At 43.9% G+C, this 27428-nt stretch overlaps 1 long non-coding RNA gene across 6 annotated transcripts in view; it reads left to right on the forward strand.

Moving 5' to 3' along the window:
* LOC132207590 (uncharacterized) overlaps positions 1-27428 on the forward strand; it is a 67001-nt gene that overhangs the window by 18357 nt on the left and 21216 nt on the right. For all 6 annotated transcript variants that reach the window (XR_009443601.1, XR_009443603.1, XR_009443602.1 and 3 more), the window contains exons 2-3: positions 1302-1488; positions 2850-2923. This is a non-coding gene — a long non-coding RNA (uncharacterized LOC132207590). The remainder of the gene's footprint in view (positions 1-1301; positions 1489-2849; positions 2924-27428) is intronic.

Genomic DNA, 27428 nt, shown 5'->3' on the forward strand with positions numbered 1-27428 from the left:
TCCAAATCTGCAGTTCCCATTATCAATGTTAAACTGCAAGTCAGGCTCCAGGTGTGAAATAATGTAAATCTGACTCAGTCTCTGAAGAAGAGTCGAGGTCCGAACCGTCAGCCTCCCTGCTCTTCTGATGCTGCTTGGCCTGCTGTGTTCATCCAGGTCTACACCTTGTTATCTCTATCTCTGAAGTTCTTTTTCAGAGAAGCAATCTTCCCGTTTGTTTGATTGTGGCACTGAGAGTGCACTACTGAAACAGAAAAGACGCTTTCTGTGTCTCGGTGATGTCTGGGTATAGTGTCTGTTGTTCATTGCTGAGACTGGACGGGAGTTCTGATACACTGGAATCTTCAATTGAAAATTCTGTTTTTTTTTGTTGAAGATCAGGAAGGCTTTCTCCTACGCAGGGAATCAGGGCACGATCACTGATCTTCGCTGACCATGACAGGACTCAAACCTAGAGGCTATTTTTTGTGATTAACACAGTCAGATGTGCTCGACCGTACTCAAACAGTCCTGTCTTTCCCCACGCCCCAGCTTCATGATTCTGAGTAAGAGGATCTCAATGTAGACACATTCCCTATATATGGGACAAACCGGCATAGATCGACTATCCACATTTTCCCTCAGAACACATTCCTGACAAAATATTTAGTTATAGTGAAGGCCAGACTGCTTGAAGTGCCGTCACTGTTCTCACAGAAGTAATTGAACTGTGTTGTCTTGATAGTTCATTTTAATCATTTATGGGCGTGCCTGTAGTTTTCATTTCAAGTGGGATCTAGAACGTATCAGTCCTTCGAGGTGTTTCTGAGGAAACATGTCACTGTTTTCAGGGAGCTCCTTGGGAAATGTATCAGTGTTTTCTCGGGGTTGGGGGGGGGTGCGGGGGGGAGAATGTCAGTGTTTATGGGGACGATCAAAATGTGCCTGTGGAAAGGTGTCAGTGTTTATTGAGAATCTCCGGTGAGTGTATGATTATTTACAGAGTGTCTGTGGGGAATGAGTATCGGATTCTGGTTTGCAGAACTTTCCTGATGTCTAAGCGGCTCCCAAACCTGTGATTCTGAACACTAGATTTATTTATGGGGATGTGAATGAGGAGACTTTAGACAAGTATTTAAGGGCAAAGGAATCTCCCTTTATTTAGTAGCATAAAGGTAATTAGAATTTAAGAAATGGGTATCTCAGTAAATTCTATGAAGTTAATACAATACACGATGGAAAGAGACCACCACTATTAGACATTATTTACTGACACACAGAAAACAAGCATTTACACTGTCTGCCTGAATTGCTCCCAATAGGGTCCCAATGCACTGCCACCGATGTTGGAATTTGGGATCTCTGGGTTTATGCTCCCATCCCAGAATGTGATTTTTGAAGTCCCGGTGGTCCCTCTGGATTACCACACCTAGAGCCTGGATGAAGACTTGGGACTGTGTGGGTTTGTACGTTTGGGTTGAGTCGGCTGATGCGCAAAGGTGTGTTTTGGTGAGTAGCCGTTTCTCTTCACCTTTTGGGTTTTCACCTCAGGTTGTGACTGAGGACTCGTGGCTTCGGTGAAGTCAGTGATTGCTTGTGCTAGTCAGTGTCTGGTTTGGATGGCCTGGGTCAGGTTTTTGCTGATGGTGTTCTCAGTTCAGAAAGTTTGGATCCCGTGTTCGGAAGTTCTTTGTTCAGTTTCCTCCTCCCATAAGATCGGGGCTGGCAGTTATACTGACTGAGAGTCCCATTATCTTCACACCAGATCAGTAGTTTTCACTCTGCTCTTGATGTTCTTTTCTGAGGTTAATTAGCTTTCCGATGGTTAGACCGTGTGTGAATGGATTGGAATGTCGAGTATCTCTGTAGGCTCCGTACTATCTGTGCTGCATAGCCCGAGGTGTAAAAGCTGTCTTGGATCAGTTCCTTTTGGATCAGGGTCTGTTGGTTTTGGTTAATTGTCCTTTAAGTGAGGAGGTGCAACATGGGATTCCAGGCCGAACAATAATTTTCTGAAGAAGGGTCTCAGCCCGAAACGTCAGTTTTCCTGCCCCTTTAATGCTGCTTGGCCTGCTGTGTTCATCCAGCTCCACACCCTGTTATCTCAATAAACCCACACAGCAATCTCCGTTCCCAGGCATGATTATTGTGTTGTGTATTTCTCGCAGATTCAGTCCAACTGTCTCTTTGAAAAGTTTGGAAGTCTAGGATTCTGCCCAGAAACGCAGGATTGGTCGAAATGTTTTACTATTGTCGATTTTTAAACTGGGTCCTGCTTGAATCAGCACTTGTGCAGGTTTCCCAGTGAGTGTGTCAATATTCACAGTGAGCCTGTGGTTAATGAGTCAGTATCTATAGAATTTTTCCAGTGATTGTGTGGGGTGCTATTTACAGAATGATCACTTGGAACTATCTCAGTACCCCAGGGAGTTGCTGGGGAGTTTGTCCTCACTGCAGTGAGTGAAAGGTATTTAAGGTATCCTTGGGGAGTGTGACAGTATTGGCAGTGTGTCTGGGGTATTCATTCAATATATACAGTGGGTCCAGAGGGACTTTGTCATTATTTACTTGGGGGTCCCTGGTAGTGTATCACTATTTACAGCGGGGGTGTTCGGGGAGATTCTGATGTTAATACAGTATCCCTGGGCAGTGTGTCAGTATTTGCAGGGAATCGTTACAGCATTTTGATGGATCCCATGCAGAGGAGATTGAGGGGTAACCCGACAGGTTTAAAAGTCCTGAGCGGTATTGATAAAATGAATGGCAGATTGCAATTCAAGAGGGTGGGGATTTCAAGGCTGGGTCATACTTACCAGGGGAGAGGAGAAAGATTTTAATAAATGCATGGAATTTTATTTTTGTTTACACAGGGTTCATGTACGGGATGGCCTTCTGGAGGAGGTACTGGGTGCGGGTACAGTTACAGCATTTAAAAGGCAGTCGGGTAAGTACATGAATAAGAAATATTCAGAGGGGCACGTCCCACATTCCTGTGCTTGGCCACAGTTCAGTTTGGGTTTATGGTTGGCATGGACTGGTTGGACTGAAGGATCTGATTCTAGGCAATATGATTCTGTATCTCTAAAATCAGTATCCACAAGGTATCCAGGATGAGTGTTAATATTTACAGGGGTTCCAGAGGGGATGCATCAGTATTTACAGCATGTCCTGGGAGGATTTTCAGCATTTCCTGGGTGTTTCTGGGGAGGGCATTAATATTTAAAGGGCATTCCTGAGAAGTGTGACGGACTTTTACAGGAAATCCCAGGAGAGTGCATCAATATTTACAACAAATCCATTGGGAGTGTGTTAACAATTTCTGGGAACCTGACTGGGAGTGTTTCAGTATCTACAGGAGGGACTGGGGAGTGAGTAATGTTGACAGGGAATTTGTGCACGATGTGTTAGTATGTTGAGGAGTCTCTGGGCAGTACATCAGTATCTGCAGCGAATCCAAAGGGAACGTGTCAATAATTACTGGGTGTTCCAGATGGAATACAACAGTCTGTACAGTGCGTCTCCAGGGAAGTCTGTCAGCATTTACAGCCGGTCTAGGGTGACTCTGGTGATAACATGGTGTGAGGCTGGATGAACACAGCAGGCCAAGCTGCATCCGAGGAGCAGGAAAGCTTGACATTTCAGGTTGGGACCCTTCTTCTGATGTTGTTTACTTGAGTTCAGTGGGACTGTCAGTATTTACAGGGGATCTTTGTGTGCGTGTCAGTATTTTAAAAAGTGTTCCAATGTAATGAGGTAGAGTTCACAAGGAATCACCAAGAAGGGTGTCAGTTTGTAGAGGCTTCTCATAAGGAAATTGTTAGTATTTGCCAGGATTCTCACAGGGTGTATTTCACAGAATGTTGTTGACAGTGTGTCATCGTTTACATAAGATGGTGTCCATGTTTACATGGGTCCGGGGGTGGTGTGTCTGCGTAATAGGCTTCCACAGAGAGACCACAGTGAGTCTCCAGTGACTGACGGTAATTTTCAGGTGTGTCCAAGGACAGTTTCAGGAATTTGTGCCTTTGGGAGTGTGTTCATAATTATAAAGGATTTGAGGGGTAATGAGTCAGTGTGTATAGAGATTCCCCAGTGAGCGTGTTCGTATTTACACAGTGGGTGCAGGTGCAGCAGGGGTTGAAGAAGGCAAATGGTATGTTGGCCTTAATAGGGAGAGGATTCAGGGAGATCTTGCTGTATTTGTGCAGGGCCATTGTGAGACTGTATCTGGAGTACGATGTACAGTTTTGGCTTCTGTTATCTGAAGAAGGATGTCCTGACCATAGAGGCAATGCTTACCAGACTGATACCAGGTTGGACTGACACATGAAGAGACGTTGGATTGATTAGGAGAGTATTCAATGTTTATGAAAATGAGGGTGGATCTCATGAAAATGTATAAAATTCTGACAGGTCTAGACATAATAACAGTAAGAGCAATATTCCCGATGACTAAAGAATCTGGAAGCAGGGCTTACAGTCTGAGGACACAGGATAGGCCACTTAGAACTGAAATGAGGAAAAATGTCTTTGCCAGAGATTTATTTTTCACTCATTCATGGGATGAAGACGTCTCTGGCAAGGCAGCATTTATTGCTCGTCCCTAATTGCCCAGAGGGCAGTTAAGAGTCAACCACATTGTTGTGGCTTGGAATCACATGTAGGCCAGCACAAGTAAGGATGGCAGTGTCCTTCCCTGAAGGACATTAATGAACCTGATGGGTTTTGTCAATAATCAACACTGGATTCATGGTCATCATTAAACCCCAAATTCCAGGTATTCGTTGAATTCAAATTCCACCCTGTGCCATGGTGGGATTTGAATCCAGGTCCACAGAACCTATATTCACCAGAATATTATCTGGCTCTGTTGTTTAATAGTCCAGTAATAATGCCACTGGGCCATCGCCTCTGTGTCTGTGGAATTCACTGCCACAGAAAGTGGTTGAGGCCAAACCATTCAATGTTTCCAAGAAGAAGTTTAATCGAATTACGGGAATAAAGAGAGCACATGATATTAGGGAGTCAGCTGTATCAGAGGCCCGAGTTCGAGAACCAGCCATGGTCATAGTTATTGGTAGCACAAGTTTGAGTGGGCAGATATCTTCTACTTTTGCTCCTTATTCATATTTATGTTCTTACGTATGTTTAGGGGCCCCAGTGAGCAGGCCAGGATGTTAAAGGGACCATGGGGAATGTGTTAGTATTTACGGTGGGGTCCCATGGTGTCCTGGGGATTGCATCAGTTTTTACTGTGGGTCTCAGCTAGTGTGTTGGTGTTTCCAGTGGGTTCCAGGGGTCCTGGGGATTGCATCAGTATTTATGGCGGGTCCCAGGGGATGCATCGGTCTTTCATGGGTATGTACAGAGTGTAGCACCATACTAGATGAACTGAAGCTGCTTCCACTTTTACAAGGGTCTCAGCTCGTGGTAGGCGGGTGTAGTGTGTGACTTTAAAAAGGTTATTTTGTCATTTATTTTTTGAAGATTGCTTGTAAAGGCAGAAGTGGGAAGTGTTTCAGGGGTTTTAGGAGGCCTTTGGGTTTTTTGTTTTAAAAGAAACTTAACAATGGAAGAGGAGTGGCCAGTTCAGGCTCTCTAGTTATATTTCAGCTGGAGCAGCCATGAGATTTGTGCGTCCAGAAGGTTTGCAAGCTTCAGTAAATAATTCCTAACTGGCTTTCTCGGAAATCTCTCTCTGGATGTTGTTCCCTTCTGCCTTTAAGAATCTGTGTTTGAAATTACCTTTTAGCCAACGGGTGTGTTTATGGGATGTGACAAGATTGGTGCAGTTAATTTGTAATAGTTACTGTATTGGGTGTGTTAGGCTTTCCGATATTTTGTTATTCTAAATTCCACTTTCTTCTGTTCATGTTTTAATTGTCGTGTTTAAATAAATTTGTTTTGCTTCAAACCAAGTGCATCATACCTGGAACACCCACATGACATCTGCCTCTTAAAATAAGAAAGTTAGGGTCGAAAGGTAAGTGTGGAGTTGGAAGAACACAGCAGGCCAGGCAACATCAGAGGAGCAGAAAAGTTGGCATTTCAGGTTGGAATAATGGGAACTGCAAATGCTGGAGAATCCAAGATAACCAAGTGTGGGGCTGGATGAACATAGCAGGCCAAGCAGCATCTTAGGAGCACAAAAGCTGACGTTTTGGGCCTCGACCCTTCATCAGAAACGGCCCCTTTTCTGATGAAGTTTCTCGGCCTGAAACGTCAGCTTTTGTGCTCCTAAGATGCTGCTTGGCCTGCTATGTTCATCCAGCCCCACACTTTGTTATCCTTCTGACTATCTCAAAATTAGGGTTTCGGCTCCTTTGTTAAAATCTTGTGAGGAAATTCCCGCCTGGCCCGTAACAGATTGGGCGCTCTTGCCGCAATAATTCTACAATTCCACTTTGGGTTTCGGGTTAATTGACTCCAGGGTGGTGAGTGGTTGTTGTCAGTGTCTTTTGGTTCGGGTGTTGCATTCCCTTGGTTTAAACAGGGCGTGCCTTGTGTAGGAATGGCTCTTTCAGTCATCACTCAGATTTCTGGGGGTGGAAGCAGTGACTTTGGGGTCCTTGCAAAAAGTGACCACGGCAAAGCTGTTGGAATTGGCAGACAGGCTGGAGTTGGGGTTACCCTCATCTGTGAGGAAAGGAAAGGGACTGACAACACTCTTTGGAAATGGCTAGGATTCAGTTGCAGATGAAGCAGCTTGGACAGGAAAAGGAACTCAAACAGCCTGGATTCTGGTTAAAAGCAGAGGAAGGAGGAAAGAAAAGAATCACCCTAGCTGATAATGTGGATAGTCAAAATCTCTTTCTCCAGTGAAAAAAATGTCAAATACTTGGGTGCCCGGGATGGAGGAAATTTCAAATGAGATCTGTGGGGCGCATGAATGAAGTTGTGTGGGATTGAGACAAATGCAATAAACAGGCAGAGGATCGAGGGATATGGACAATGTGCAGGCAGATGGCATTAGTTTAGAATAACATTGTGGTAGGCACAGCCGTGGTAGCCTGAAGGGCCTGGTGCTGAGCTATACCGTTTTATTTTTAATGCCGTTGGGGAAAAGAAACACTAAGAATCTCAAATATTTCATTATATTTCTCCCTCCTTCTTCTAAATGACAATGCGACAAGCTCAGACGACTTAACCGGTCTTCGTTAGAAAATCCCTCCATTCCCAAGATAAGCCCAGTGAACCTTATCTGGCCTGTCGCTAATTCAAGGATATCTTTCCAAAGGGCTGTCATACTGTTCATAATATTCTTGGTATCGTTTGACACAACTTATTTATTTTAGCAAGGACTCCCTATTTTTAAACTTCATTCCCTTTTTAATAATTGTCAGAATTTGATTTGCCTTCTCTATTACCTGCTGAACCTGTAAGCGCCCTTTTTCAGATTGATACTTATAAATTCCCGAAAAGCTTTGTGCAGTCAGTCTGAAGCCAACACTGAGCCTGACAGTAAGTTAGAAATGTACTGGACTGTATTATAAAGAATATGACAATAAACAATAATTGCACCCTTTGAAACAACAGAAGATACATGAGTTTATGAAAGGGAATTTTTTGATGATCCTGTTCGATTGCATTTTTTTAGGTGTAGCTATCAATTGCAGAATAAGTAAGGGGAGGGAGGGGATTGGCATTAGGGAGATCTGGTTAACTTGAATTTTCAAAATCATTTTGACGAGTTTGAACAGGGGCTGGAGAGCATGTAGGGACTGAATAGGGCCTCTTCACGATCAACAAAGCCATTATATGTGGGATAACTAGAGATGGATACAATCCTAAACAAGTATTTCACTTCAGTATTTACTGTGGAGAAAAACATAGCACCTCAGGAACTTGGTGAAATAAATTGTGATCACAAGAAAAGAGTCCACAATCGAGAGCATGAGGTGTTAGGAGTCTTAAAATGCACAAAGGCAGATAAATCCTCTGGCCTTGATCAGGTTTATCCCAGGACATTGTGGAAGGCGAGGTAAGAAATTGTGAGCTGCTCCAGCAAGATATTTATATCATCAACAGCCACAGTGAGATGTCAGAAGACTGGAGGGTGGGTAATGTTGTTGCATCACTCAAGGGGCTGCAAGGCAAAGCCTGGAATCTACAAACCAGTGACACTGACGTCAGTGGTGGGTAGTTTGTTGGGGGAGATCCTGAGAGACTGGCTCTTCATGCATTTGGAAAGGCAAGGATTGATTAGGGCTCGTCAGCACGGCTTTGTGTGTGGAAAATCATGGCTCAGAAAGTTGATTGATTTTGCTTTGAGGAGGTAGCCAGGAGATAGATGAAGGCAGAGTGGTACTTGGTTCTCAGCAAGTTTAGATCACATGGCGTCCTATGAAAGCTTGCCAGTTGTGTACAAGATTGGCTTGACAGTGGGTGCTGGCAGAGATTTGTTCTTCCTGGAGGCCTATGCGTGTGCCACCAGGTTCGGTTATGTTATGTGTCATTTATATTGATGATTTGAATGAGAATATAGGAGTCATGTTTAGTAAGTTTGTGGGTGACAGTAAAATTGGTGGTATCATGGACAGTGAAGGAGGTTATCTAAGAATTCAGTGAGATCATGATCTATCACGTTGATTGGATGAGGAATAGCAGATGGAGATTGAGGTGGATAAATGTGAAGTGTTGAATCTTGCAAAAACAAACCAGTGCAGAACACAAACAGCTAATGTTCAGGCCCTAGACGGTGTTGTCAAGCAGGGAGACTTAGGGGCACAGATACATAGTTCCCTGAAAGCGGTGTCACAGATAGATGGGGTGATGAAGGTGACATTTGGCATGCTTGCTTTCATTGGCCAGAGCATTGGGAATAGGAGATTGGGATGTCATGATGTGGCTGTACAGGATATTCATGAGGTCACCATAAAAGCATTCTTAATTATCAGGAAACACTTCACTGGTTCACTTGTGTCCTTTAGTGAAGGTCTTCTGACATTCTTAGCTGCTCCAACTGACATGTGATTTCAGACCCACAGCAACATGGCTGACTCTGAGCTGTGCTGTGGCAGTTAGTGTTGGGCGATGATTGCTCGACCAGCTGGTGACATCCTCATGCCATGAATGATTTAAATAAAAGTACATATTTCCCTCCCTACCTCTACAGACACCTCCAGATCTGCAATTCCTCCTGGATTTGTAACATTGTTCAGGCCCTTGCCACTTTCTGTAACACACTCATCACCTCCAGCACCTTCAACTTTCCCTGTTCCTATCATCTCAATAAATCCCGACAATGTTTCATGTTCCTAATACATTCCTCTGCTAGTAAATCCCTTTAATACCTGCGTCACTACTTTGGTAATAAAATGTGAGGCTGGATGAACACAGCAGGCCAAGCAGCATCTCAGGAGCACAAAAGCTGACATTTCGGGCTAGGCCCGAAACGTCAGCTTTTGTGCTCCTGACATGCTGCTTGGCCTGCTGTGTTCATCCAGCCTCACATTTTATTATCTTGGAATTCTGCAGCATCTGCAGTGCCCATTATCTCCATACTTTGGTAGCTGTCTTTTGCTGAACAGTCTCTTTCTTCTGATTTTGTTCTGTTTATTTTGTCGTCTTCTAGGGCTCTTTCAATTGAATATATTCCTTTACACCCTGCGTGAGACACAGCTAGGAATTTCTTGCTGAGCTTTTGTCAATGGAATGCCCTTTTTGTTGGATATTTTACAATGTTCTTTCAAATGTTTTCCACTGTTCATTTGCATTTCAGTTAGTTTACTCTGTCTACACTGGTCACTTCCCCTCAATGTCATACAGTTGGCTTTGTTTCTGTTTCTATTGTTGCTTGTTCTTTGTCTGGTCACATTAAAACTTCATTATACCTTTGAATTCCACTTTTTTCATAATTTCCCTTTGGATCTCTGTGTGACATGACTCATTTATTCAGCTTCATCACACAACAATCGACCTGGGATAGTTCTGTCCCTAGCCAGTTGCACAACATGTTATTCAAAGAAACACTGACAAAAATATTCTCCAAGCTCCTTTTCGAATGCCACCATTTTATTGCACATACTTTGAACATTCCAAAAAGTAACATTATCATGTACTTTATACTACAATTTCCTGTCACAAACTGATGTATGGTTTCTGTGAAGCTCTGTGCTTCCTGTCCCTTTCTGCTTGTCTTCAGCCACATCACCATGCTGTTCCAATCACATTTTCTGTTTGGATTTGGACATCTCCTTTCCCCTGAACCCTGTCCCTGCATCCTCTCTGTCAGTTGAAAGCCCTCTCCATAAACATTATAACATGATTGGCCAGGACACTGGTCCCAGCACGGTTCCAGTTATTATTTATTCACTCACGAAATGTGGGTGTCTCTGGCTGGCCAACGTTTATTACCCACCCCGAGCTACCCTTGAACTGAATGGCTTGCTGTGCCATTTCAGTGGGTAGTTGTGAGTCAACCATGTTCCTGTGGGTCTGAAGTCACATGTAGGCCTGACCAAGTGAGGGTGGCAGATTTTCTCCCCTAATTACAGTCAGACTCAATCACACGTCATCATGGGAGGCCTACTTTCAGCTTTGAGATACTGTACCTTCCGAAGACGACAGAGGAAGTTCACAGTTATCAATCCAGGCCTGTGCTGTCTTTGTGAGGATCAGCCCAACAGAAGTGAAAGCAAATCTCCCACGATAGGGCGGTAATGCTGTCTCTGATTTTCCTGTTCTGTGCTTTCCCTCCATGACTGTGTCTGTGTCATGTCTTGTGGACCAGTGTCTTCAATCATTCTAGCTCCTATTTCTGTCACCGCCTCTCCTCTCTGCAATCCCTCCATAAATTTGAAACATATTCCAATCCTGACCACCATCCTGACCTCTGTAAATTGCTTCAGTCTGTGCAATATGCCTTATCTCGGGAGTCTCCTCCTCCAGTAATTGGAGTCGTCGAGTTGTGAAGCACGGAAAGAGACGCTTTGGCCCAACTTGTTCATGCTGACCGGGTTTCCCGAACTGAACAAGTCACATTTGCCTGCGTTTGGCCTGCATCCTTACAAACCTTTCCTGTCTGTGTACCTGCCCCAATGTCTTTTCACTGTTGTAATTGTACTTACCTCCACCACCTCCTCTGGCACCTCGTTCCATATTTGCACCATTCTCTGTGGGAAAACGTTACCCCTCAGGTCTGTTTTAAAACTTTCCCCTCTCACTTCAAGCCGATACTCTGTAATTTTGGGCTCCCCTACCCTGGGAGCAAAGACCTTGTCTATTCACCATTTATATGCAGTTCAGGCATTCATGAACCTCGAAAATGTCACTCCACAGCCTCCTCTGCTTGAGGGACATATCTGTGCTTGGGTTCCCACAAATTCAGCCCTGGTTTCTCAAACGTCCTCAGATACACTTCATCAAGCTTTTCTTGACCTCCAACAGCACTCTTCTGTCGTGTGGACTCTTTTCAAGACATCGCTCTTTATTTCCCTGAATTTACTAGTCCTTCTGTCTAGATAAGGCAGAGGGTGGTGGGTGCCTGGAACGTGTTGCCAGCGGAGGTGGTGGACGCAGACACGTTAGCGCCTTTTAAGATATATTTGGACAGGTACATGGATGGGCAGGGAGCAAATGGACACAGACCGTTAGAAAATAGATGACAGGTTAGACAGAGGATCTTGATCGGCGCAGGCTTGGACGGCCGAAAGGCCTGTTCCTGTGCTGTAGGTTTCCTTGTTTCTTTGTTTGTTTCTGCACAGTAAGTACTGATGAGAAACTGTTTAGAATCTCAAACACCTTGCTTCTCCATATCTATTCTGGGACCTGTGCACTTTATGAATGACTTGGGTGAGTAAGTGGAAGGGTGGGTTAGTCAGTTTGTCGATGATACGAAGGTCGGCGGAGTTGTGGACAGCATCGAGGGCTGTTGGAGGTTGTAACAGGACATTGACAGGATGCAGAGCTGGACAAGGAAGTAGCAGATGGGATTCAATCCAGAAAAGTACAAAGTGATTCGTTTTTAAGGTCGAATTTGAATGCAGTGTGCAGAATACAGGCCAAATGGCAGGATTCTCGGCAGTGTGGGGGCATAGAGGGATCTTGGGGTCCACGTCCATAGATTCCCCAAAGTGGCTACCCAAGTTGATAAGGTTGTAAAGGTGGCATATAGAGTGTTGGCTTTCATTGAGCTTAAGAGCCGTGACGTTATGCTGCAGGTCGATAAAACTCTGGTTAGACCACGCTTGGAATATGGTGTTCAGTTCCGGTCACCTCATCAGTGGAAAGGTGTGGAAGCTTCAGAGAGGGTGCAGAGGAGAATTCGGCATTCTGCCTGGACTGGAGGCCAGGTCTCCTGAGGAAGGATTGATGGAGCTAGGGCTTTTTTCATTGGCGTGAAGAAGGATGAGAGGTGACTTGATAGAAGTGTGCAAGATGATGAGAGGCAAGAGAGAGAATGGATAGTCAGAGACTTTTTCCCAAGGCAGAAATGACAATTATGAGGAGGCATGATTTTAAGGTGATTGGAGGAAGGGAGAGGGGAGAGGTCAGAGGTAGATTCTTCACACAGAGTGTGGTGGGCGTGTACAATGCGCTGCTGGCAATGGTCATGGAGTCAGATAATTTAGAGACTGTTCGGCGACTCTTGGATAGGCACATGGAGGATTGTGAAAGGTAGGGTATGCAGGGTAGATTGATCTTAGTTGGATAACAGGTTGGCACAACATTGTTATCTCGTGTCCTGTTTTTGCCCTCCGGATTTCCTTCATAAAGTGTATTTCTAAACTTACATACTCCTCAAGGGATGCGTTGATCCAGTTGTGTCCCCTCTTTCTTGACCACAGTGCCTCTATCACCAGTCATCCAGTGTTTCCTATTTCTGTCAGCATTGTCCATCACACTAACAAGAACATGCTGGCCCTGATCTCTTGTTTTATCTCACTTTTTAAAAGCTTCCAACTTGCCAGATGTCCTTTTTATCTGTCAACAGCCTCCCCAATCATCTTTTGAAAATTCCTATCAAATACCATCAAGATTGGTCAAACCTCAGCTTATAACTTTAGCTTGTGGACCAGGCCAATCGTTTTCCATAGCTATTTTCAAATTGATAAAATTGTGGTCAGTTTCCAAAGTGTTTCCCTAATAACACCACTGTCCTTGCCCGACCGTGTTTCACACGTGCAGGTCAGGTTTTGTTCCTTCTCCAATCGGGCCATCTACATATTGTTTGAGAGAGTTTTCTTGAACACACTTAACAAATTCCTCCCATCAAAGCGCTTCACACTTTGGCAGTACCAGTCTAGGTCTGGAAAATTCAGAATCCCCGACCATTACACCCTTATTATTCTCACAATTATCTAAGATCTCTCAACATATTTGCTCCTCAATTTCTGACCGACTGTTGGGGGCCTGTAGGACAATTGCATCAAAGTGATCACCCGTTCTAATTTTTCTGTTTTGCTAGTATAGCTACACTGGGCAAACCCCAGGAATATTCTCTAAGCACAGCCATCATGTTTTCCTGATTCCTCCTATCTTGTCTCCTCTTCTATCCTCCCTGTAGCATTGAGCTGCTTGTCCTTTCTTTCCCTCAGCTGTGTTTCTGTAATATGTTTGATATCCCAGTCCCATGCCCCCATCCATGCCCTTAGTTGATCTGCCTGACCTGTCAGGTCCATTGTGTTGATATAAATGCAGTTTAATTCATCAATTTTCCCTCATATTCTGCCCTGCTCTTCCCTACCTTGTCTATTTAAATTGTTGTGTTGAACTTCTGTGCCAGCCTCTCTCTTGCCTCACTGCTGTTTCGGTTCCCACACCCCTGACAGACTGGTTGAAATACTTTCAATGCCTCAAACTATTCACCTTGCCAGAACATGTGATCCCCCGCCCCCCCTGTACAGGTGCTTTCACCCCTGCCCCCCCCCCCCCCCCCCCCCCAACCACCGTCTATCTGTGCTGACACCTTCAGTGATCTCTGGACTTTTGTGCCAAGGTCCTTTTTTGTTTTTTCAGTATTCTGTGTGTACCTACTGCCCATTATGTATGTCCTTCACTGAGCATACCTCCCACAGTGTATTACCTCACGCTTCTTAGAAGTAATGTCCATCTACCATTACTGTGCTCAGTTTATCAGTTGATCAATATCAGACTGTAGTCAGAGACCATTCACCTCACTATGGACAACACCCCCAACTTTTGTCTGAACACGTTCTAGATCCTCAGCATCCTAACTGAAATCCACAGCTACAACATGTTTCTCCTTTGTGAGCACAGATGAGAAGTGTTCATTCAAGACCTCACTTACTTCTGACTCTATGACAATTTGCCCCTTGGTTTCTAACAGGCTCCACTCTCCTTGGTAATTCTCTTACTCTAAGTATACGTATAAAACACCTTGTGGCTTTTTTCCTGAACAGTACTTGCCAAAGACATTTCATGGCCATGGTTTGCTCTCCAATTTTAAGGACCTCCTTTTGTAAACTATAATTTTGAAGGGCTTTACCCTTTTTCGTTGTGCTATATTTTCTTTATGAAACTCATGATATCGCTGCCTTTGTCGTTCATGCTCATTCATCCTCATGTCATTCATTCATGGAACACAGTGACCCTGGATTCTCATTGTATCTCTTGAAAATAGTCTCACTTTCCAAAATAGAATCACTGCAAGCAGTTCCTCCCCCAGTCTATATGTGCCAGCTCCTGCCTCGTGTGTGATAATGTCGAGTGATAGAAGTGGTGTAATGATAGGTGGTTTTCCTCAAATTTAGACACTTCTGCACTATCCTTTTCGCTTTCCATAATGACATTCAAACTTCGAGTTATTATCTCTATCCCCAAAAAATTGGAGGTAGGAGGAAACTTTATTTGACTTTTCAGATCCATTTCAACAGGGTCCCACTGAAGAAGCAAATCAGCATATTTGACCACATGGACTTGGAAGTGATGTGCTGGCATGCGTTGAGAATTGTTTAACAGACAGAAAAGCACATGCTAATAAATTGTTGATTTGTGAATTTGCAGGTTGTACTTTGTGAATTTGAGGAAGGATTCATGTTTGGGTTCCAGCTATTCGTAATCTCTCGACCAATGAGATGTACAGATCAAAACTAATGTTTCTGTGTTTATTGATGGCCAAACCATAGATGGGATTGTGAGCTGTGCAGAGAATGCAAAGAGGATGAAGGGAGACATGAATTGTCTGAGTTTTGGCACACATTCATGCATGTGATGTGGACATAAGTGGCTTGGCAAACATTTACTTCCCATCTCTAATTGCCTGGAGAAGGTGGTGGTGCTTCTGAGCAATGTTAACTTTGATTTCTTTTCACATGTTGAGCTTTTCCAGCAACTTCTGTTTTTATTTGTGAGCTGCCTTGATTGACCCACTGCAATCCGTTGGGAGTGCAGACAGCCACAGGGCTGGGAGGAAGGAGCATGGCTTGGAGGAGCCCTTAGAAATACTGCTCATGTCATACACCTGTTGTTTTTCTTCCAGGTTGTTTGTGGTCTTGTGAAAAGCTGCAGCTGCTGAACCTTGTAGATTTTAGCCACTGCTGTCGCAGTGTGTTACGCGTGAAGTGAGTAAATATCATTGCAAACATGAGACTGCTTTGTGCTGGATAGTGTCAAGCTCATTGAGTATTGTTGGAGCTGCATTCACCCAGGCAGGGGGAGCATATCCTTTGACATTGACCTGTGCACTGTAGATGGGCAGCGTACATCCTATGAAATGTTGTTGTTTCTAAAATTCCTTTTCATTGCAAAATATCAGTCCTGTGTTTGGGAAGATTTATTTTATCCTGTGAATGATGAATGGCCAGTTCTGTACACGGAGCAGTCTGTTATTTTCTTGTGGATTGTGAGTGCCCAGGTCTCTGCTTGTTCGGTTGTGATTGTTTTCATTCTATGGACTGCCAGCAGTTGTTCAAGTGTGAAGTGTTACTTTTTTTTTTGAAAGAAGCACTTGGAGAGCGAACAGTTCATTTCCTGAGCGGAGAAAGTTTTTTTTTAGTCCTGTACACTGATTTTTCGCTCTTGTGTGTCTGCAGACTGCATATGGTCAGTTCTGCGTGAGGACTTGTTTCCAACCTGTGTGCTGCCATTGGTCAGTCCTGTGTTGTAAACTGCTATTGTGTGTATCCGAGCCTTTGGCATTGATACTTAACTCGTCATTGTCTACAGGAATAGTGCCAGATGACTGGAGGATAGCAAATGTGGTTCCCCAGTTCAAGAAGGGGAGTCGAGACAACCCTGGTAATTATAGACCAGTGAGCCTTACCTCAGTTGTTGGTAAAGTGTTGGAAAAGGTTATAAGGGATATGATTTATAATCATCTAGAAAAGAATAAATTGACTAGGGATAGTCAGCACGGTTTTGTGAAGGGAAGGTTGTGCCTCACAAACCTTATTGAGTTCTTTTGAGAAGGTGACCAAACAGGTAGATGAGAGTAAACCGGTTGGTGTGGTGTATATGGATTTCAGCAAGGCGTTCGATAAGGTTCCCCACAATAGGCTATTGTACAAAATGCGGAGGAATGGAATTGTGGGAGATAGAGCAATTTGGATCAGAAATTGGCTTGCTGAAAGAAGCCAGAGGCTGGTAGTTGATGGGAAATGTTCATCCTGGAGACCAGTTACTAGTGGTGTACCGCAAGGGTCGGTGTTGGGTCCACTGCTGTTTGTCATTTTTATAAATGACCTGGATGAGGGCGTAGAAGGATGGGTTCGTAAATTTGCAGACAACACTAAGGTCAGTGGAGTTGTGGATAGTGACGAAGGATGCTGCAGGTTGTAGAGAGACATAGATAAGCTGCAGAGCTGGGCTGAGAGGTGGCAAATGGACTTTAATGCAGACAAATGTGAGGTGATGTACTTTGGTAGGAGTAACCGGAAGGCAAAGTACAGGGCTAATGGTAAGATTCTTAGTAGTGTAGATGAGCAGAGAGATCTCGGTGTCCATGTACACAGATCCTTGAAAGTTGCCACCCAGGTTGACAGGGCTGTTAAGAAGGCATAGAGTGTTTTAGCTTTTATTAATAGAGGGATCGAGTTCCGGAACGAAGAGGTTATGGTGAAGCTCTATAAAACTCTGTTGCGGCCACACTTGGAGTATTGTGTACAGTTCTGGTCACCGCATTATAAGAAGGATGTGGAAGCTTTGGAAAGGGTGCAGAGGAGATTTCCTAGGACGTTGCCTGGTCTGGAGGGAAGGTCTTACGAGGAAAGGCTGAGGGACTTGAGGCTGTTTTCATTAGAGAGAAGAAGGTTGAGAGGTGACCTAATTGAAACATAAAATAATCAGAGGGTTAGATAGGGTGGATAGGGAGAGCCTTTTTCCTCTGATGTTGATGGTGAGCACGAGGGGGCAGAGCTTTAAATTGAGGGGTGAAAGATATAGGACAGATGTCAGAGGTAGTTTCTTTACTCAGAGAGTAGTAAGGGAATGGAACGCTTTGCCTGCAATGGTAGTAGATTCGCCAACTTTCGGTACATTTAAGTCGTCATTGGAAAGGCATATGGACGTACATGGAATAGTGTAAGTGAGATGGGCTTGAGATCGGTATGACAGGTCGGCACAACATCGAGGTCCGAAGGGCCTGTACTGTGCTGTTATGTTCTATATAACTGCACCGAGGCCGGTATGCCATTACTCAGTCACCCTTTATTCACTCCTGCACAGAACTTTGCCAATGCCCAGCCAGCTCTCAGTCATTCTCCAGCACTCAGGAGATTATAAAAGTGCTGTTTTCTTTTTGCTATCTTTTTTCTTTTTTTTTTAATTTCTTTTTTTCTTCTTTGTTTGTTTTCCCCAACACTGCAGAAGTGGGGAGTGGGTTCACACCAACAAATTGTGTTTCACTAATTGTGTCTAGGGTTTGGGTTTAATCCCTGGATTTTGAATGGTTAGGTGGATCAATTGAGCTGGTTCTCAACCGGTGACCTGAGAATGGCCAATACTGTCTGGGAAGCTTTTATTTATCTTGCGGACTGTAAGCAGGTAGTTTTGTGTATGGCATTGGTTAATCCTACACATTGTAAATGGTCAGTTCTGCCTGTAGAGCTTGATTTTATTCTGTGGACTGTGGTCATTTCTGTTTGAAGGCTGCAATTGACCTTGTGGACTCTGGTCAGTCGTGTGTGCAGAGCTGGTTTTAATTTCTCTGCGGGGAACTGAGTTTATTCTTTGTTTTTTTTTAATGGCTAGACATGTCTCTGTGTGTGTGCATCTGTATGTCTCTCATTTCTGAAGAGCTCAATTCTCTACACAGACGCTGCCAACCTACGTACTTTGTGCACCAACTTCTGTTCTGTTTCAGATCTTCAGATTTCACAGTTCTTTGTTTAATTTTAAAGCTTTAATTTCACCTGTTAGGGTATAGGGCATACAACAGTCATGAACCAGAACAGGTCCTTCAGCCCATCATTTCTGCAATGACCATGATACTATTTGAAACTAATGCTATCTGGCTGCACATAATCCATATCCCGCTCTTCCCTGCCCATTGATGTATCTGTCCAAATGTCTCTTAAACATTGCTCTCATCTCTGCTTTGACCAAATACCCTGGCAATCTGTTCCAGGCACTTACTCACCTCTAAAAACTCTCATGCCTGCTTTAAACTTTCCCCTCTCAGCCTAAACTTATGACTGTTGTATTTGATATTTTTCACCTGAGGGAAGAGACTCCGATTATTCACTATCCTTGCTTCTCAGTTTTATATATTTCAACAAGTTGCCCGCTCAGCCACTGACCCTCAAGCAGAAACAATCCAAGTCTGTCCACCCTGTTCTTTCCACTCATACACTCGCACCCATTTAACATCTCGTTAAGCTCTTCTTCCCTCCTCTTTAAATCCTCCCCATCCTTTCACGCCTGCGTCTCGGTAATTCTGTGTGGACTGCTGGTTCATATGTTGTGAATTACAAATTGTGCATGATCTGTGGGGAGCTTTTATTTATCCTGTGGACTTCAAATGGCCGGTTATTTATGATCTAATTTTCATCAAATGAATTGTAAATAGTCAGTGTTGTGTGGAGAGCAGGTTTTATGCTGTGGTGTTTTGAGTAGTAAGATCACACACAACTGACATGAATGTGGAGCTGATCTTTATTGTGATTATTCATACGTGTAGTCTTTGTGTGCTCGGTGAATGTTCCATTTTTGCATTTGTGTTGGCACCTCTTCCTCAAATAACAAACACACCCTCATTACTGTGACTTCATCCAGTCCCTACAGCATTCCTTATGTCTGTAAATGACAGAACCCCTAACATCCTCCTGTTGTGACATCTCCTCACAATATCGAACCTGTTTCATCGCCACCTGCCCTGTTGGTCTCTGGTATATCTCATACCGCTTTGACAGTTTCCATTTTTGAAACCTGTTATGGATTACCCAACGTGCTTTGCAGTTGTAATGGTCTCCATGTTCTGTAACACTCCATATCACTTCAACCAACTCCATTGTGGGGTCGGCCACAGTCTAGTGATAATACCACTGGGCTGTTCATCCAGAGACATAGATAATGTTCTGGGGACCTGGGCAGATTGTGGAATTAGAATTCAATAAAAATAATCATGAATGGTATGTCCGTTGTTGATCATCTTTTTGTAAAAAAAAAAGTAATCTCAACTCAATGACGAATGCCCTTTGGGGAACAGCATCTGAACAGGCCTGGCCGACATGTGACTGCAGACCCACAACAAAATGGCTGACTCTTCACTCAAAAGTGCAATCGGCACTGAATACTGGCCCATCCAGTGATAGCCGAGTCCCAGGAATGAAGAAATAAAAGGGTGTATTTCCCTCCACACCCTTTGCAAACAGTGCAGCAATTCGTACTGGGTTTGTGACATTGTTCAGGCCCTTGCCACACTCTGCAACGCTCTCACTACCTTCAACACTCCTTGATCCTGCCATCTCACGGAACCCCAACAATGATCCACTTCCTGCCACGTTCCTCCTCCGAAGAGACCCCTTACAATCTGTTTAACACCGACTTCTATACTTAGGTAGTCAGCTGTCATTTTTTGATCCACATTGTTCCTCTTCAGAATTTTAGGGTATTTTTTGGTTGTCTTCTCAGCCTGTATTAATTGCATCTGATCATTTATTCCGAGTGACATGCACATAGGAATTTCTTGCTGAGGTTTTGCCTGTTTCAGTGGAATATCTTTTTAATATTTTACACTGTTCCTTCAAATGTGTTTCTGTGTTCATTTGCGGCCATACATGACAGTCTCTTTACACTGTTTAACTTGGCCGGTTCTCCTCCTCCCCCCCCCCCCCCCCCCCCCCACAAAACTCATGTAACTGGCCTTGTTTCTTTTTGTTTGTAATTTGTATGATCACTTCAAAACTTCATACTTCCTTTGAATTCCACTTTTTCACTATTTCCCTGAGGATCTCTCGGTGTGACATTACTCATTTACTCAACTTCATGATACAGCGGTCGATCTGGGACAGCTACGTCCCTAGCCTGTTGCACAACGTGTTATTCAAAAGAACGCTGACACAAACAATCTCCGAGCTCCCCTTCGAATGACACTATCGTACTGCATATACCTTGCCCTTCCCAAAAGGAACATTGTGAGGTATATTTTACCAAAATTCCCCAACACATACCAATTCACAAATGTACAGTTTTGTTGCTTCCTATCCCGATCTGCTTGTCTTCACCAACATCACCGTGCTGCTATAATTCTTCAGCTTTTGCTTTGGTCTGGGAATCTCCTTTCACCTGACCCCCGTCTCAGCATCCTCTCTGTCAGTTTACAGGCCTGTCCATAAACCTGCCGGCGTGATTGACCAGGACAGTGGTTCCAGTTATTATTTATTCACTCATGAGATGTGCGTGTCTCTACCTGGAGAGCACTTATTACCCAGCCTAAACTGCTTTGAACTGAATGAAATGGCACAGCAAGCCAGAAGGTAGTTGAGAGTCTGCCACATGCCTGTGGGTCTGACCTGACCAAGTGAGAATGGCAGACTTCTTTCCCTAATTACTGAGCCAAACTCGTTCACTACTGTCATGGGAGGCCTACTTTAAGCATTTTTGTAGTATGCCTTCCAAAGATAGCATAGGAAGTTCAGTTATCATTGCAGGCCTGTGCTGTCTTTGTGAGGATCAACATAAAAGTGAAAGCAAATCTCCAACAAGAGGGCGGTAATGCTGCCTCTGATCTTTCTGCTCTGTGTTCCTCCTCCATGGCTGTGTCTATGTGGTCAAATGTAGACTCTTGTGGACCAGAGTCTTCAACTGTTCCAACTCCACTAACTGCTCCTATTTCTGTGACCACCTCCCCGCTCGACAGTCCCTCCATACATTTGAAATATACTCCAATCCTGACTACCATCCCTATCTCTGTAACTTGCTTCAATGTCTGCAACATGTCTCGTCTTAGTCGTCTCTTTCTCCAGTAATTGGAGTCATAGAATTTTGCAGCACAGAAACAGACTATGTGACCCAATTCATCCATCAGGCCCAGGTTTCCTGAACGGAATAAGTCACATTTGCCTGAGTTTGGCCCATATCCTTTCAAAACTTTGCTGTCGATGTAGCTGCCCCATTATCTTTTCAATGTTGTAGCTTTCTCTGGCAGCTCGTTCCATATATGCACCATTCACTGTTTGGCAAATGTTACCTCTCATGTCTCCTTAAACCTTTCCCCTCTCACCTCAAACCTATGGCCTCTAGCTTTGGACACCCCTACCCTGGGGGAGAGATGTTGGCTATTCATCTTATTGATGCTCCTCGGGCATTAATTAACTTGTAAAAGGTCACCCCACAACCTCCTGTGCTTGAGTGAAATATCTCTGCTCGGGGTCCAACAGATTCATCCCTGGTTCCCCAAAAGACATCAGGTACACTTGATCAAGCTTTTTAAGACATCCAACATCACTGTTCTGTCGTGTAGACTCTTTTAGGATATTGCTCTTTATTTACCTGAATTTACGGGTTTTTCCCCACAGTGAGTACTGATATGAAACACTGTTTAGCGTCTCACCCATCTCCTGTGGTTGCCTATATTGGTGGCCTGTTTAATCTGTATGAATCCCCATTTTCTGCCCAGTCGCTCTTTTGCCCTTAATATCCTCATTGAATCTCTTCGGATTCTCCTTAACCTTATCGGCCAAAGTTATCTCATGCCCCATCTTTGCTCTCCCAATTTCATAGAACATAGAACATAGAACATAGATAGTACAGCACAGTACAGGCCCTTCGGCCCACAATGTTGTGCCGAACCTCTACCCTAATCCTGAGGTCTATCCAACCTCCACCCCTAACTTATACTATCATCCATATGCCTGTCTAATAGCTGCTTAAAAGCCCTGGTGAGGGCGACTCCACTACCCTCTCCGGCAATCCATTCCACACCCTAACCACTCTGAGTAAAGAACCTATCTCTGACGTCTCCCCTATATCTATCTCCACTCACTTTAAAACTATGTCCCCTCATAATAGCTACCTCCACTCTAGGAAAAGGTCTCTGGCTGTCTACTCTATCTATACCTCTGATCATTCTGTACACATCTACCAAGTCACCTCTCATCCTTCATCGTTCTAAAAAGAAAATGCCTAGCTCTCTCAACCTTTCCTTGTAAGACCTTCCCTCTATTCCAGGCAACATCCTGGTAAATCTCCCCTGCACTTTTTCCAACGCTTCCACATCTTTCCTGTAATGAGGCAACCAGGACTGGACAAAATACTCCAGATGTGGCCGAACCAGGCTTTTGTATAGCTGGAGCATAACTTCACGGCTCTTGAATTCAGTCCCTCTGTTAATGAAAGCTAACACACCATACGCCTTCTTAACAACTCTATCCACCCGGGTGGCAACTTTCAGGGAATTGTACACATGAACCCCGAGATCCCTCTGCTCCTCCACATAAAGTTTATTCCTACACGCCCATAGTCCTCAAGGGATTAATTTGATCCAGCAGTGTCCCATTTTTCTTGATCAGAGCCTCTATATCATGAATCATTCAGAGTTTCCTACTTCTGTCAGCATCGTCCATCACACTAACAGAAATATGCCGGCTCTGTCCTCTTGATTTTGAAAGCTTCCAACTTGCCAGATGCCCCTGCAAAAAGCCTCCCCAACCGTCTTTTGAAAATTCCCGTCAAATACCATCATAATTGCTCTTGACCTACTTTATAACTTTATTTTGTGCACCAGGCCAATCTTTTTCCATAGCTGTTTTCAAACTAATAAAATTGTGATCTCTTTGCCAAAGTGCTGCCTCAATACCTCATCAGTCCCTTGCCCGACCTTGTTTCGCACGTGGAGGTCAGATTTTGCCCCTTCTTCAGTCGGGCTGCCTACGTATTGTTTGAGGGAGTTATTTTTCAACACACTTAACAAATTCCTCCCACTGAAAGCACATAACACTGTGTGGTATCAGTCTCAATTTGGAAAATTATAATCCCCTACCATTACACCCCCATTGTTCTGATAGATAGCTCAGACCTCTGAACATATTTGCTCTTCAATTTCTCACCAATTGTTGGGTTGTCCAATTATACCAAAGCAATTGCCCACTCTTATTTCTCAGTTCCACAAAAATAGTTTTGCTGGGCAAACCCCTGGAATATTCTCCCTAAACGCTGCCGTCATGTTTCTCCAATTCAAAAATACCTCTTCCCCTCCTAACTTGCCTCCCCTTCGAACCTTCCTGTGGTGTCTGTACCCTGGTACATTGAGCTCTCGCCTTTTCTTTCCCTCAGCTTTTTTTTTTCTGTAATACGTTAGCTGTCCCAATCCCATGTCCTCATCCATTCTCTGAGTTTATCTGCCTTTCCTGTCAAGTCCATTGCATGGAAATAAGTACAGTTCAATTAATCACTTTTACTTCATTTCTTGCCATGCTGTTGCCTGCCTTGTCTATTTAAATTGATGTCTTCAACATCTTTGCCAGTCTCTGCTGTTTCGGGTCCAACACCCCTGCTCGGCTGGATAGATCCTTTTGGGTACATCTACTAATTCACCTTGTGAGGACGTGGCCCCAGTTCATCTGTCTTCACCACGCTGTCACTCTGTGTACCAAGGTCCTTTTTGTTTCTCAGTACTCTGCCTGTACCTCCTGTTCATTATGTATGTCCTTCACTTGCCATAACTCGCACAGTGTATTATTTCAAACTTATTAGAAATAAGTTCCATCTGTCATTGCGGTGCTCAGTTTATCAGCCGATCAATATCAGACCGTCATCTGAGACCATCCACCTCACTGATGATACCATCTACTTTCACAACCAAGACATTAATGTACAGAATAAACAGTAATGGGCCTTGCAGCGATCCCTGCAGTCTGCTGATGGTCAAAGGCTGTCAATCACAAAAAATTACTCTCCTCCAGTTTAGGATCTATTTTTGCCGACTTGTCTCAATCTCGTGGGTTCCTCCCTTTTGAACCAGCCTTCCATGTGCAATATTGTCAAAGGCTTCACTGATTTTCATTCAAACCATTTCATTTGCACTGACCTCATCAATATTTTTAGGCACAATTTGAAAGAACTCAACTGAATTCATCAGACAGGATCTCTCTTGACCAAATCTCTGCTGATTAGCCCAATGGTTCCTTCCTTTGCAAGTGTTGATTTGTCCTTTCCCTCAGAATTTCTTCCAGTAATTTTGCTGCGACCGATATCAGGCTATCTCTTCTGCAATTACCTGGCCAATCTTTGCTCCCCGTCTTGAACAAATTAAACACATTAACTATCCTCCAGTCATTCAGCACTACACATGTGGTCACTAAGCGATTAAATATATCTGCAAGGCCTCTGCAATCTCCTTTCTTGCCTCTTATAGTACCTGGGATAAATTTCAATGGGCGCTGGTAATTTATCCACCAGTATGCTTGAAAAGCATTTAATTCTTGCTCCTTATTAATCGGAACATGTTGGAGATCCTCACCATCCTGAGCCACAACAATGCCACCTGAAGGTGGCAGGAACAGTACCTCATATTTTGCTTGGGAGCCCCGCAGCCCAATGGTCTCAGTGTGGACTTTGCAAGCTTAAAAATCTCCCCACCTCTGACCTCATCCCAAAACCAGCGAAGCTTGTCCCCTCTTCCTTGACCTCTCCGTCCTTTCTCCCAACTTTCTGCTCCTCCAACCTCACTGACCACTCCCCACTCCCACCTCCTACCTACCAGCCTCATCCACGCCTCTGTGACCTGTCCATCTTCCCTCAACTGACCGACCCCATCCCAACTCCCTGCCGACACTCACCTTGACTGGCTCCAGATCTGCCTCCATGGCCTGTCCATCTTCTCTCCACTAATCTGCTTTTTTAGCCACCTTCTACCACCACCTCTCCCCCCCCCCCCCCCCCAATTTATTTCAGAATTCCCTTCCTCTCCCCCTTTTCTGAAGAAGGTTCCAGACTCGAAACGTCAACTTTCCTGTTCCTATGATGCTCCTTGGCCTGCTGTGTTCATCGAGCTCTACACCTTGTTATTTTATCATGCATTCTCATTGTATCACTTTATAACAGTCCCACTTTCCGAATACAGACTCAAATGCAAGTAGTTCCTCCCCCCAACTATATGTGCCATGCCCTGTCTAATGAAAGTGATAATGCCTAGTGGTAGAGGTAATCTAATAATAAGCTGCATTCCTCAAATTTAGGCACTTAACTTCCGTACTAAATTGTCATTTTCCATAACGACATTCAAACTTAGAATTATTATATCTATCTCCAAAAAAATGATGGTAGGAGGAAACTTTATTTGCTTTTTCAGATGCATATTAACAGGTTCCCACTGAAAAAGCAAATTAACAAATTTGGACCACGTGGACTTGGAGGTGATGTGCTGGCATGTGTTGAAAATTGTTTAACAGATGGTAAAGCACTTGCTTATAAATTTGTTGATTTGTGAGTTTGCAGGCTGTTCCTTGAGTTAGAGGAAGGATTCATGTTTGGCCTCCAGCTATTCACAGTATCTATGGATCAGTTAGATGCACAGATCAAATAAATTTTTTCCATGTTTGTTGTTGGCACAAACGTAGATAGGATTGTGAGTTGCATAGACAATGCAGAGCCAATCTACCATCCCCTGAGAAAAAGAACAGGAAATGACATCACCAACCCAAAGAAACCTAACCAGATAAATAGAAAGCGGGACATAACACCAGCACTTCGGAGGCGCACTAATGATGTTACCTAGAATGGTGACGAAACGTCTGAAAACTAACCTTCCAGCTCAGTGAGCAAACTTGTTGAGCAAGATGTTGAAGGGACATGAATTGTCCCTGAGTTTCATCGCATGTTCATGCATGTGATGTGGCCATTATTTACTTCCCATCTTTTATTGCTGAAGAAGGTGGTGGTGGTTCTAAGCAATGTAAACCTTGGTTTCTCTTCACAGATGTTGACCTTTTCCAGTAACTTTTTTTTGTGAGCTGCCTTGCTTGACCCACTGTAATCCTTTGGGTGCAAGACAGCCACAGTTCTGTGAGGAAGGAGCGTGGCTTGGATGGGACCTTGTAAATGCTGCTGGTGTCATACACCTGCTGCTGTTTTCCTTCCAGGTTGTTTATGGTGTTGTGAAATGCTGCTGCTGATGATCCTCGTAGATTGTGGACACTGCTGTCACGGTGCGGTACGAGTGAAGTGAGTTAATATCGTTCCAAACATGAGGCTGCTTTGTGCTGGATGGTGTCAAGCTTATTGAATATTGTTGGAGCTGCATTCACCCAGACAAGTGAAGAGAATTCCAAGACAGTGCTGACCTGTGCAGTGCAGATGGACAGCATGTATTCTGTGGGATGCTGTTGTTTTTAAAACTCCTTTTCATTGCAAAATATCGTTTCGGTGTTTGGGAACATTTATTTTGTCCTGTCAATGATGAATGGCCAGTTCTGGACAGAGAACTGTGCTTTATTTTCTTGCAGATTGAGAGTGGCCAGGCCTCTGCATGTTCAGTTGTGATTGTTTTCAATCTGTGTTCTCCCAGCAATTGCTAACGTGTGCAATGAGAGCAAACAGTCAGTTTCCTGAGTGAAACGAGTCTTTTTTTTTAATATGTTCTGTGGACTGTGATTGCTCACAATTGTATGTGTGCAAACTGCACTTGCTCAGTCCTGTGTGAGCAGTTGTTCCCAACCTGTGACCTGCAGTTGGTCAATCCTGTGTTGCAAACTGCTTTTGTCTGTGTACATGTGAGATAACTGCACAGAGGCCGGTATCCTGTCATCAAATCACCCTTTATTTACCCTTGCTGAGTACACTGCCTATGGCCAGCCAGCTCCGAGTCATTCCCCTGAATTGAGGAGATTGTCAATCCACTGTTTTCTTTTTCCTTTCGAATCCCACAGTGGCAGATAGTGGAATTAGAATTCAATAAAAATAATCTGTAATGATGTGTCCATTGTTGATTATCAGTTGAAAAACAAAATCCCAACTCCTTCGCAAATGTCCCTAAGGGAAGGAAAACTGACCATGTCTGACCAAAATGTGACTCCAGACCCACAACAAAATGGTTGACTCGTAACTGTCCC

Source organism: Stegostoma tigrinum, unplaced genomic scaffold (assembly GCF_030684315.1).
Source record: "Stegostoma tigrinum isolate sSteTig4 unplaced genomic scaffold, sSteTig4.hap1 scaffold_109, whole genome shotgun sequence".
Classification (NCBI taxonomy): Eukaryota; Metazoa; Chordata; class Chondrichthyes; order Orectolobiformes; family Stegostomatidae; genus Stegostoma; species Stegostoma tigrinum.